Source organism: Leptonychotes weddellii, chromosome 3 (genome assembly GCF_054177405.1).
Source record: "Leptonychotes weddellii isolate Sample4059 chromosome 3, ASM5417740v2, whole genome shotgun sequence".
Taxonomy (NCBI): domain Eukaryota; kingdom Metazoa; phylum Chordata; class Mammalia; order Carnivora; family Phocidae; genus Leptonychotes; species Leptonychotes weddellii.
Window position 1 is genome coordinate 149,920,216 of NC_138371.1, and position 12,940 is coordinate 149,933,155.

General features: G+C 37.4%; 1 long non-coding RNA gene across 3 annotated transcripts in view; it reads right to left on the reverse strand.

The window, feature by feature from the left end:
- The window catches only part of LOC145720676 (uncharacterized), a 142,072-nt gene that overhangs the window by 70,079 nt on the left and 59,053 nt on the right, over positions 1-12,940 (reverse strand). The window lies entirely within an intron of this gene.

Sequence of the window (12,940 nt, forward strand, 5' to 3'; positions counted from 1 at the left end):
TATGACCCAGCAATTTCACTACTGGGTATTTACCCCAAAGACACAGTTGTAGTGAAAAGAAGGGCCATATGCACGCCAATGTTCATAGCAGCAATGTCCACAATAGCCAAACTGTGGAAAGAGCCGAGATGCCCTTCAACAGATGAATGGATAAAGAAAATGCGGTCCATATATACAACGGAATATTACTCAGCCATCAGAAAGGATGAATACCCAACTTTTACATCAACATGGATGGGACTGGAGATTACACTAAGTGAACTAAGTCAAGCAGAGACAGTCAATTATCATATGGTTTCACTTATTTGTGGAACATAAAGAATAGCATGGAGGGCATTAGGAGAAGGGAAAAATGAAGGGGGGGAATCGGAGGGAGAGATGAACCATGAGAGACTATGGACTCTGAGAAACAAACTGAGGGTTTTAGAGGGAAGGGGGGTGGAGGGATGGGTTAACCCAGTGATGGGTATTAAGGAGGGCACGTACTGCATGGAGCACTGGGTGTTATAGAAAACAATGAATCGTGGATCACTACATCAAAAACTAATGATATATTGTATGGTGACTAACATAACATAATAAAATAAAATAAAATAAAAATAGTAGTAATAATAATAATAATTATTATTACTTTGAAAGTAAATGGACTAAATGCTCCAATCAAAAGACATAGGGTGATGGAATGGATAAAGAAGCAAGACCTATCTATATGCCTAAAAGAGATATATTTCAGATCTAAAGACATATGCAGATTGAAAGTCAAGGGATGGAAAAGTATTTATCATGCAAATGGAATTGAAAAAAAGCTCAGGTAGCAATACTTATATCAGAAAAAAATAGATTTTTAAAACAAAGACTGTAACAAGAAACAAAGAAAGACACTATATAATCATAAAGAGAACAATACAACAAGAAGATACAACAATTGTAAATATATCCAACATGGGAGCACCCAAATACATAAGGGAGCTAATAAGAACAAACATAAAGGAAGTAACTGCTAGTAATACTTATAATAGTAGGAGACTTTAAAACCCCACCTACATCAATGGATAGATCATCCAAACAGAAAATCAATAAGGAAAGAGTGACTTTGAATAATACATTGGACCAAATGGATCTAACAGATATATTCAGAACACTTGATCCTACAACTGCAGAAAACAAATTCTTTTCAAGTGCACGTGGAACATTTTCCAGATCACATATAAGGCCACAAAACAAGTCTCAACAAATTCAAAAAGATTGAAGTCATACCATGTACCTTTATGACCACAACACTATGAAACTGGAAATCAATCACAAAAAATAATAATAATAATAAAAATAAAATGTCTGCAAAGAACACAAATACATAGAAGTTAAATAACATGCTACTAAACAATGAATGAGTCAACCAAGAAATCAAAAAGGAAATTAAAAAATACATGAACATAAATGAAAATGAAAACACAATCCAAAATCTTCAGGATGCAGCAAAAGCTGTTCTAAGAGGGAAGTTTGTAGCAATACAAGCCTACTTCAAGAAGCAAGAAAAATCTCAAATAAACAACCTAACCTACACTTAAAGGAGCTAGAAAAAGAACAAACAAAACCCAAAATTAGCAGAAGGAAAGAAATAAGAAAGATTAGAGCAGAAATAAATGATATAGAAACTAAAAAAACAAACAAACAAAAAACACACAAAAAACCAATAGAACAAAACAATGGAACCAGGATCTGGTACTTTGAAAATATCAACAAAACTGATAAACCTTTAGCCAGACTCATTTAAAAAAAGGGACTCAAATAAACAAAATCAGAAATCAGTGAGGCAAAATAACCAATACCAGAGATATACAAAGGATTATAACAGAATATTTTGAAAAATTATATTCCAACAAATTTGACAACCTAGAAGAAATGGATAAATTCCTAGAAACATAAAACCTCCCAAAACTAAACCAGAAAGAAATAGAAAATTTGAATAAACTGATTACCCAGCAATGAAACTGATTCATTAATAAAAATAAAAACCACCCTACAAACAAAAGTCCAGGACCAGATAGCTTCACAGATGAATTCTACCAAATATTTAAAGAAGAGTTAATATCTATTCTTCTCAAACAATTCCAAAAAAATAGAAGAGGAAGGAAACCTTCCAAATTCATTTTATGAGGCCAGCATTACTCTGATACCAAAACCAGAAAAAGACACTACAAAAAAAGGGAACTAAAGGTCAACATCTCTGATGAGCATAGAAGCAAAAATCCTCAATGAAATGTTAACAAAACAAATCAAACAACACATTTTAAGAATCATTTACCATAAACAAGCAGGATATATTCCTGGAATTCAAGGTGGTTCAGTATTTTCCAATCAATCAATTTGATACAACACATCAACAAGAGAAAGGATAAAAACCATATGATCATTGCAATAGATGCAGAAAAAGCATTTGACAAAGTACAACATCCATTCGTGATAAAAACCCTCAACAAAGTAGGCTTAAGGGAAAATACCTCAACATAACAAAAACCATATATAAAAACCCCACAGCTAACATCATACTCAATGGTGAAAAACTGAGAGCCTTTCTCTTAAGGTCAGGAATAAGACAAGGATGTCCATTCTCACCACTTTCATTCAACATAGTATTAGAAGTCCTAGCCACAGCAATCAGAAAAGAAAAAAATAAATAAAAGGCATTAAAATTGGTAAGGAAGAAGTAAAATTTTCACTACTTGCAGATGACATGATACTATGTATAGAAAACCCTAAAGACCCCACCAAAAAACTACTAGAACTGATAAATGAATTCAGGTTGGAGGATACAAAATCAATATACAGAAATCCATTGCATTTCTATACACTAATAATGAAGTAGCAGAAAGAGAAATTAAGAGAACAATCCCATTTACAATTACACCAAAAATAATAAGATACCTAGCAATAAACCAAACCAAAGAGGTGAAAGATCTGTACTCTGAAAACTATAAAACATTGATCAAAGAAATTGAAGATGACACAAACAAATGGAAAGATATTCCATGCTCGTGGATTGGGAAAACAAATATTGTTAAAATGTCCATACTACCCAATGCAATCTACAGATTTAATGCAGTCCCTTTCAAAATACCAACATCATTTTTCACAGAACCAGAATAAATCATCCTAAAATTTGTATGGAACCACAAAAGATCTCAGATAGCCAAAGCAGTCTTGAAAAAGAAGAACAAAGCTGGAGGTATCACAATCCCAGATTTCAAGTTATACTACAAAGCTATAGTAATCAAAACAGCATGGTATTGGCACAAAAATAGACACACAGATCAACAGAAGAGAATAGAGAGCTGAGAAATAAACCCATGATTATATGGTCAATTAACCTTTGACAAAGAAGGCAAGACAATGCAATGGGAGAAAAGTCTCTTCAACAAATGGTGTGGAAAACTAGACAGCTACATGTGAAAGAAAGAAACTGGACCACCTTTTCACACCAAACACAAAAATAAACTCAAAATGGATTAAAGACCTAAATATGAGACCTGAAACCATAAAAATCCTGGAAAAGAGCACAGGCAATAATTTCTCTGACATTGGCCATAGGAACATTTTTCTAGATATATCTCCTGAGGCAAGGGAAACAAAAGCAAAAACTACTGGGACTATACCAAGATAAAAAGCTTCTGCAAAGCAAAGGAAACAATCAACAAACTAAAAGATGACCTAATGAATGGGAGATTTTTGCAAATGACATATCCAATAAAGGGTTAGTAACCAGAATACATAAAGAACTTATATAACTCAACACCAAAAAAAACAAATAATCCAATTTAAAAATGGGTAGAAGATACATTTCTCCAAAGAAAGATACAGATGGCCAACAGATGTATGAAAAGATGATCAACAACACTAATCATCAGGGAAATGCAAATCAGAACCACAACTGGATATCACTTCACACCTGTCAAAATGACTGAAATAAAAAACATAAGAAACAAATGTTGGCAAGGATGTGAAAGAAAGGAACCCTTGTGTATTGTTGATGGGAATGCGAGCAGGTGCAACCACTGTGGAAAACAGTATGGAGGTACATCAATAAATTAAATATTATCCAGTGATTCCACTACTGGGTATTTACCCAAAGAATATGAAAGCATTCATTTGAAAAGATATATGCACCGCTACATTTATTGTAGCATTATTTACAATAGCCAAATTATAGAAGCAACCCAAGCGTCCATTGATAGATTAATGGATAAAGAAGTGTGTATATGTGTGTGTGTGTGTGCATGTATGTGTGTGTATATATATATATATATGTATTACTCAGTATATATATACATATATGTATATATTACTCAGCTATAAAAAACAATGAAATCTTGCCATGTTCAACTACGTGGATGATGGATCTAGAGGGTATAATGCTAATGAAATAAATCAGTCAGAGAAAGACAAATACCATATGATTTCACTCATATGTGGAATTTAAGAAAGAAAACAAAGGAACAAAAAAAAAATGAGACAAAACAAAAACAAAATAAAACAGACTTAACTATAGAGAACTAATGTTTACTTGAGGGGAAGTGGTGGGGAGATGAGTGAAATAGGTGAAGGGGATTAAGAGTACACTTATTATGATGAGCACTGAGTAATGTAAAGAATTGTGTAATCACTATATTGTTCACCTGAAACAATACAACACTGTATATTAACTATAGTGGAATTAAAATAAAAAATAAAGTAAAATAAAATTTCCAAGAGCTTTTTCTTGTTCCTTGTTCCTTTTGTAGCGTTCTGTTCATGTTTCATGAATGCAACATCTCCTCATCTTTCTGATGATAGAATGCTTTCTTATGCATCCTGCATTACATCTCCAAATTATTGTTTTCATTATGTTTCACTGTTTATGTCTATCTCATGTCCTTTCCCCAAACATGTGATGAGGATTGATTGTATATTCATATTTAAAAGTGAATTACTTTCTAATAATTTAGTAACTTTAAAATTAATTTTTAGCTCATTGGAAGCTTTGTGTAAGTGGACAAGAGTCACTGTAAGTTCACATTGTAGAGTAATTTTATTTAGGAGAACAACATACATTAATGTCTGTAAATGTTTTCTTTGTTATTGTTTAGTTTGTCCAGAGGTATAAAAGCCTGGCTTCCAATAGGGTAGATACAGACCAGGGAGGTTGGGATGGGATGTCTCTCAATTTAGCTAGTAGAATTTAATTTAACTACCCTGCTTTCAACAAGAAGCCTCAACATGACCCTTTGTTGTACCAGAGACTGAATCCAGTCTGGAACAATTTCTCTGGAGAATAAATCTCCTGTCTCTTCCAGGTCTCAGGAATGGACATCAGGCAAAGTGGGATGAGACTGGGAACCAGGGGTATATAGACTCCATGTATAGACTCTGAACCAAGTCTTGTGTTCTCAGCGCCATTCCATCACCCCTCCCAGTCCCAAGTGCCTCTCCTTCCTGAGTCCTTCTGGGGTTCTGTGAAGGGAATCATCCTCTTTCTTTGTGTCAGCCTCCTCTCCAGGCTCTTGGGATTCAGTTTTCTCTACTCTCCTAAATCATCTACATCTCATTCACTGGTTTTCCATTTTCTAAAAATATGAAATTATCTCTTGTCCTCAGCCATTACCTTGCCTTGTCCCTATGAATCTTGGGAGTATAGATAAACACTTAGGTTATATTTGTCACCTTTAAGTGGAGGTCCATTGCAAATACCTTCTCCCTGTCTGTAACTTTTCTTTGGACCTGATCTTCTTCTCCTACAAAGTGAGCATAATACTAACAATAACAACAACAATAATACTCATTCTTCTTTACAGTGTTCTTGTGAGCCTTCAAAAGTGGTTATGTATGAGACAGCACTTTATAAATTATAATGTGCCATATGAATTCTAGTTAATTAAAAATAATGCTTTTATCCCTCACAGCAGGAAATAGACTATATGAACATTTGCAGAAATGTTTTAGGCTTACTTATAACTACCAGAGAACACCTTCTTTTGGTGAAAACATTCCACAGAACTGTTCTTAAACTTTTATAGTAAGTATTGACCTTAAAGATCTAAGAATAATATCAAATACTACATTAGAGATAGAACATTAGTGATAATATATTCACAAAAATATTCTCAAGATTTTAGTGCTAGATGTTATAGTTCTGACCTTTTAATAGAGGCAATCTACCTGTGTTTTAGGTTACATCAATTCAAATTTATCCTTGAATCTAAATACACTAATTTAATACCACTTTTTATTAAATATAAAAAAATAGAAAACAGGAGGGGCACCTGGGTGGCTCAGTCGGTTAAGCGTCTGCCTTTGGCCCAGGTCATGATCCCAGGGTTCTGGGACTGAGCCCTGAGTTGGGCTCCATGCTCAGCGGGTAGCCTGTTTCTCCCTCTCCCTCTGCCCTCCCACCCATTATGCTCTCTCTTCCTAATAAATAAATAATCTAAAAAAAAAATAGAAAAAAGGAAAATCTTAATATTCTGGTAGTGCTCACTGTATTTGGGATCTTTCTCTCTTCCTTATTACATATCAAACATTTATTTACACCTGGCTCATATGTTATGTACTGTTTTATAGTCCAAAAGACTAAAACAGTCAAATTAATTTCAAGTGAAAAGCGCCAAAGAAGATCACCAAGCCATTCCGTTCTCTAAATTATCTGTCCACTTAGCCAGGTCACAAAGGTGCATGTCTCAAGGGATTTAGGTTGGAGAATACATTTATGTAACATAAAGAATAAGCTAATTAAGAAAAAGAAAAAGACTGGTTGTCCAGATAAACATTAAGTTGATAATATGGGATTCAATCTTCCCTACAAAGAGTTGAGATAATTGCTTTTCCTTCAGAAAAACTTCTGCAGTTTTCTGGGCATTTTCACATAGAGACTCTTACTTAGTCCTTACCCTAGTTCTTTAAAGTACCTGGATTCAATCCCATTTTGCAAATAAGGAACTGAGATGTCAAAAAAGCTAAGCTATTTATCAAACTTAGAGTCAGCATTTGAACCCAAGACTCCAAATTCCAAGGAAAATACCTGATGGACCACTCCACTGCAGCAATAAATTACCCACCCTCTCTCTCACGACCTGCTAAAAATGCACTGAGCCACACACGGGATGAAGGATAAAAGTGGGGACCACTCACAGCCCACAGGACTGTCAGCAGATGTCCCATGGCATATGCCAGCACATTCTGTCAGCCCCGTGGGGGCACCAGAGCATCAGACGACCAGAACGACAGGTTGTACAAAGACCCAGACTCATTATAAATGGCCCTCCTTCTCCTTTTGTTCCGTTCGTTCTGAGCAACTGGCATCTTTCAGCGAACTGTCAGTATTATATTGAAGACATAGTACATCATTAAAATAAAGCTCGGGGCTAATAATTATGTCTTGTTCAGGTGTTTTATGACTAAAGAGTCTGACTTTCCCCCAAGGTTTCCAACTCACTCTTTTCCAAATTGCTTCTCTACGGGCATTTGTTACATTGTGGACGTGTCCCCAACAATTAAATAGGAGCTTAATCCTCCCTCTCTAGATCTTTCTTTTTGAGGTAGTGTCCTGGAGCCTGAGCTACTTCTCCTTTCAAGGCGGTATTTATGGAGTTCTCAACTGGCTGTGTGGGTGTGCCTGCACACAGAGGTTAATCCAAGTGGAAAGCCCAGTTCCCAGCTTTCACGTTGCTCACACGAAGAAATACTCCTACCCCTCCCTGCTCTGCCTCCATCCCTATCTTTGTTCAAGAGTTATTAAGACACTCAAAGCACCAAATTTAACCATCAGGTGGGGAAAAGAGCACAGGATCTGGATTAGGGAAAGTATTTAAACTCTAAGCCTTATTTTATCTATAAAATGGGATTGATGGTAGTCCCCACCATTCAGAATCATTGTTAAGACCAAAGAGGTCAAGTATGTGAAATCACTTTGTTCCTTGTAAAGAAGTTAGTACTTTAGAATTGGCAGAAGCATTCTCATGGAGGTTGCCTCTTCAGGGTCTGGTAAATCCTGATACTTTGTGGGGCGGCTGGGGGTGGGTGGGAGGGACAGCTCTTTGCTAGTTTACATTTAAAGCGGAAAAGCCTCTTGGACCATTTCCTCCCTTGGGCTGGTATCTAATTTGGCTGTGCAAGGTGGCAAAGCAAATAGGACAAGGGGATATCTCGTCTATGCAAGGCAGGAAGAGCACTAGATTTACTTTAATGACCCCCAGACCCCCCCCTCACCCTTCTTACATCCTTGAAAAAAAAGAAACTTCCAATTGACCATTCTACACCCATTCCTTAAAAGCCGGGCCTTAAAAGTATTCCTTCACAAATTATTAATTTACATGTTAAAGCATGTTAAAGCTAATGCTTCTTAGTTTTCTTACTGTATGGGATTCACAAAAAGCATTTTGACCCAAACATTTAAGTTATATCACTTAACCAAGATTCTCGTAGGTTATTTCTACTTAGCTCAATCAGGTTGGATATCCAGTAGCAAATAGCTGAACTACTTAGATTTTACAATTTTTAATCAGAAATATCCTTGATATGGATATCCAGACCTCAGACATACACATAATTTTTTCTCTCTAATGTAAGTGATATATTTGATATATTTTTAATATAATTTAGAACTATCAAGGAACTTTAACCTTTGGTCATTCATCAATTCTTTTAACAGATATTTTCGGCCTCTTTTCAGGACAGATGCTTTGCTATGGGCTGAGGATTCAGAAATGAATAAAACTGAGTTAACCCAGCTCTCCTAGGATTTGTAATATAGTAGAATTACATGTCATTTCTGCCCAAAGACATTCCTCTCCCCTAACCTGACTTTTGATCTTCAGGTTCTACTCAGGTCTGCCAAAATTAGTGTAAGTTCAACTATCTATAAACTAATTGTTATAAAATATTTTAATGTAAGCAGAATAGATTGAAAAACCCATTTATTCATGTAAGTTCACTTTGACAGTTTGACAGTTTGATTCTGTTCAAATTGACAAAATAAACAAAATTCCAAACTTTCACAGGCATTTTGACCTTATTCTCAGACTTGCAAAACAGTAACAATTATTAGATTTGCATTTAACATTTATTAAGCACTAACAAGGTGGCATGTTCTTAACATGGATTATTTTTCTTAAGCCTCATGATAACTATTAACATGAGGGAAGATTATCTCCAATTTCCAGGTGGCAAATGTGGTGGGAATTAGAACCAAGAGTCTAGCCCTTGACACACTAGTAAAATAAATATTTCCTCACTCTCATATATGTTTTATTTTATCTTTTTAAGATTTTATTTATTTATGAGAGAGAGAGAGCATGTGTGCAAGGGGAGGAGGCAGAGGGAGAGGGACAAGCAGACTCTGCGGTGAGCACTGAGCCTGATGCGGGACTCGAACCCAGGACCCTGAGACCATGACTGAAACTGAAACCAAGAGTCAGATGCTCAACTAACTGAGCCACCCAGGTGCCCCTTATATATGTTTTAATTTAACATTTTTTGAGTACCTACTATGTGTACATTACAGTGCTAAATTCCAGAGAAGGGAGTAAAAATGTTTAAGATACATTCCTACCCTCAAAAGCAATTTAAAATTGAATAGAAAACACAGACATATGCAGAAATAATATAAGGTATTAAATTAAGTTGGCAGAGGTAGTGGTGGAAGGAGTCCTGGATATGGACCAGGAAAGAATGTTCCACATGAGAATATCACTATTGTGGTAAAGTGGGTGCTTGGGGACTCTTCCTCCCTTCCCAGTAACGGGATTAACAGTGTATAGTGTACCACTCAGAATCTTGGACAAAAAAACAGAGCCCATCTTGAATCTCTCCCAGCAAGACGGCTAATAGAGGAGCGTCCTTCCTCTGCAGATATCCTGGGTCAGCCTTCAGTTCCCTCCCCTGCATCCCTCTTTTGCCCTCAGGTTCCTCCCATTGTGGCACCATTCACTCAGACCACCTACACTGAGCTTCTCTCCCACCACCCACAGGAACAGGCTCTTTCCTTTGGAACCTGAGGACTGCCCCCACTTAACCTCTTTAGTCTGTTTAGGCTGCTCTAGCAGAATATCATGGTCTGCACCCTTACTAGCAAAGGACATTTATTTCTCACAGTCCTGGTCACTGCAAAGTACAAGATGAAGGTGCAGCGTATCTGGTGTCTGGTGAGACCCACTTCCTGGCTCGTAGACCACCATCTTTTTGCTGTCCTTACATGGTAGAAGAGATGAAGTAGCTCTCTGGGGTCTCTCTTATAAAGGGGCTAGTCCTATTCACCAGGGCTCTCCCTTCATCAACTAATCACTTCCCAAAGGCCTTACCTCCAAATATCATCACATTAGGGGTTAGGTTTCAACATATGAATTTTGGGAGGACACAAACATTCAGTCTTTTTTTTTAATGGCTCTTTCCCTTATTATAAATAGATAAGATGTGCTAACCATTCAAAAGGATAGGAAGAAAAATACAGACTATGTTGTTTCCCATCCTCCAGCTACCTGGGACTAACAGGCCCCTGGGCACCTGTCCCTTGAGCTTATTCTCTTATACACAAGGACACCCACACCTACACACAGCCTCACACATACACCCACACACCACACACATCTACATACCACATTCACTTCAGACAACACGTGGGAGACTCAGCATCCTGTACCACCCAGAGATGGAGGCTTCAATAAATGACATCTAAGTCCTAAGCAAGGGGACACTTAGAAAAAGATTAATCCCCTATCCAAGGGCAGTACCTCACTCAGAGCAAAGCACTCACAGTATGGACACCAAAACTTGTGGTAACAGAAGAAGAGTACTCAGTTGAGAACTTTTCCTCAGTGGACACCAGCATTATGAGGACACAGAAGGCATTTTATGCCAAGACCTCCCTCAGTGGACACCTGTCTCATTGATGGCATTGCTGGGAGCAAGAGGGGCAGGGGAGGCAAGCATAGTTTCCCAGGAAATAGGCGTATTATTGAAGCAAGTCAGATCCAGAGAGGAGGAAAATACTGGACACTGTGAGTAAAACTACAGAACATGAAACACTCCCTGAGGACTCCCAGAATTGCTGGAAAGAAATCTTCCATGAGTGTTAGGTCCCTCCAAATGCACAGGACAGATTTTGGGGAAAAAAAAAAAAATGACTGTTTTGTAGCTGTTATTCTGACTCTTAGGATTCCGATGTGGGAGACACAGCAATACAAATAAAGTACTCCTCACAGGGCAGATAAGACTTGGAATCTGAGCTTGCCAAGACCCTGACATCAGCGGGCCGCAGAGAAGATACCTCCCCGCTGCCCACTGCAGCCGACACCAGAGAGCGTAAAGAGACAGCCAGCCCCAAAGAGTCAAAAACAAGAGCTGCAATCAAACAATCTGGGGGATACAGACATTTTCCTTAAAGCAAGTCACAAGATACTCTGTAACAGAATACAGCTGCTTAAATAAACCATCCTCATTGCAAAATCTCCACTGGCAGAGTTCTAGTGTGTGAACCATGCAGGTTTTAAAATAAATCCACGCCAGGGCACCTGGGTGGCTCAGTTGGTTAAGCGACTGCCTTCGGCTCAGGTCATGATCCTGGAGTCCCTGGATCGAGTCCCGCGTCGGGCTCCCTGCTCAGCAGGGAGTCTGCTTCTCCCTCTGACCCTCCCGACCCTCCCCCCTCTCATGCTCTCTCTCTGTCTCTCTCTCTCAAATAAATAAATAAAATCTTTAAAAAAAAAATAAAAAAATTAAAATAAATCCATGCCAAAAAAAAAAAAAAAGAATATTTTTTTCTGTCTTGTTTTTTAAAACAACAACAACAAAGGATAGGAATGCAAATTGTATTACATACTGGCTGATGACCAAGAGTGACCCCAGCTAGGGAAAATGAGTGCAATGAGGAGACAGGGGAGAGACCAGAACTTCTCAGGATATAGAATCACAAAATGAGGCATCATCCCTACTCTACAAAATAGGACTTTACCAGGAGATAAAACATAATTTGCTGAAACATGTTTGTAAATGTTCACATTTTTTATAATCAGATTGACATTTGTTTTAAAATCATATCTATTTTCTATTATTGCTTCTGGTAGATTTTTACATTTAGTTCTATAAAACAATAGCTTGCTTCCTTTTTTTAAATAATTCAGTTCAAGGTTTCTATCTTAATGTTTGCTGAGAGGTTCAAGATAGTCGCATTCAATGTCGCTTCTAAATAAAAAACAAAACTGACTTTCAGTTTGAAAAAAATCTTAGAATGAACCAGAGGTTCAAAGTAATAGGGCATATCTGGGCAGGAAAAAAAAAAATCCCTTTAGCTAGAGAAATTCGGCATGAGTAAAAAATTAACGGGCATCTCCTTTGGTCGTCTGTTCTTTGATGTCCTCGAGAGATGTCAGACTCACCTTGGTATGACTTGACCTCACAGAGCCTCTTCTGACATGGACTGATGCCTTTTGGTTTCAAATAAATGCTGTTTTCTGGAGACTTTTACTCCTTTTCTGGCCATCATCCCAGAAGTATTGATCAGCTTAGTGCCACTGCCCTATTCTGCCTCAGAATGGCGCCAGAGTGATCTCTTAAAACCCAAATTTCATCAATGCCTCTACTGCTTAAACCTCTGTGGTCATTCCCTATCATCTCCCCATAAAAGTGCTCAATGTCCTTAAAAAGGCTGAAAGGATCTTCGTAATCTAGATGCTGCCCAGCTTCCAGCTTCCAATGAACAAATTGGGAACCAGTCAGATAAAAGAGCTCACATAAGGTCCCCACTAACTGCTGATGGATTCATTTCCAAAAGGACCCCTGTCACATGGAACTGGGCTGGGTTTTGTGATTTGAATTTCCCCTCCCAGAATTTCTGCATTATCCCCAGCGAAAACTGAAAAGTTAGCATTTTCAGTTTTATTTAGAAAAATAGGAATCATACACTATTTCTAGTACA